Genomic DNA, 1,072 nt, shown 5'->3' on the forward strand with positions numbered 1-1,072 from the left:
AAACCAATAAAAAAAAACCCAAAAAAAAAAAAAAAAAAAAAAAAAACCCGGAATCCAGAAAAATTTCAACTGGAAAACAATAAAAAACAACAACAAAAACAAAAAAGTCACAAAAAAGTAATTTTTGCTAAACTTTTAATAAATTGTTGTTAAATTGTGTAAGTTTCATGATTTCAATTAATTAGACATGCTTTTTTATTACTAACATTTAAGTTAACCATTAAAATAGAGCCCAGAAAAAAAATGGAATCTAAACTAATTCAAATGGAACAATTGGAATTTGGAAACAAAACACAATTTGTGACAAAATAAAACAGATTTCATATGGCCCTATTTAAGTGTCCTGAAGAGCGTCATTAAGTGTCTCCACTATTAATCTCAGCACTAAAAATGCTTGAAAATGCAGAAAAATATAATATGTTGTAAATATACGTCTCATTCTACATCAGACACACCAAGGTCTCGCAGCAAAACAGCATTTTAGCGTGTTAATGGGGAAAAAACGTCTGCATCGTGCTGATGCATATCAGGACATAAACACAGACGCCTGGAAACGGTCAAAAATCACTTTTTACTGGAAATCAGTGAAAGAGAAGTTAGTTTTGCTTGTTTAGAAAGGTCCACATATTGAAAGGTCATGATTAAATGCTGCATGGTAAGAGCAGAATGTGGTGGCGAGGGCTGGCTCAGGTTTAGCCGTGTTGGGGGTGTTTTTGGGCTTCAGGTGCCCAGCCGGTCCTTCAGGAAGCTGTTGGTCTTGGAGTCCTGCAGCAGCATGTTGGCCACATCCAGGAACTTGTGCTCGTAAGCTAGTTTATAATGCGTGTAAACGTCCTCGCAGTGAGACAGGAGCTTCTTCAGATTCTGACTGCAGCTCACCGGCGCTTTGTGATGAGACATTCTGACAAAAAAAACACGATCAATCAATCCACTCAACAGACGCACGTGAATCATGCCTGACAGAAAAATAACACCTTTCTGTAAATGCACACGGGGACCAGAAAACATGTCTAGACTGAATATATTATATCACAAGGAAGGAATAAGTGTGCAGACACTTATATATACTGTA

This window comes from Sinocyclocheilus anshuiensis, unplaced genomic scaffold, assembly GCF_001515605.1.
Source record: "Sinocyclocheilus anshuiensis isolate Anshui unplaced genomic scaffold, SAMN03320099.WGS_v1.1 scaffold923, whole genome shotgun sequence".
Taxonomy (NCBI): Eukaryota; Metazoa; Chordata; class Actinopteri; order Cypriniformes; family Cyprinidae; genus Sinocyclocheilus; species Sinocyclocheilus anshuiensis.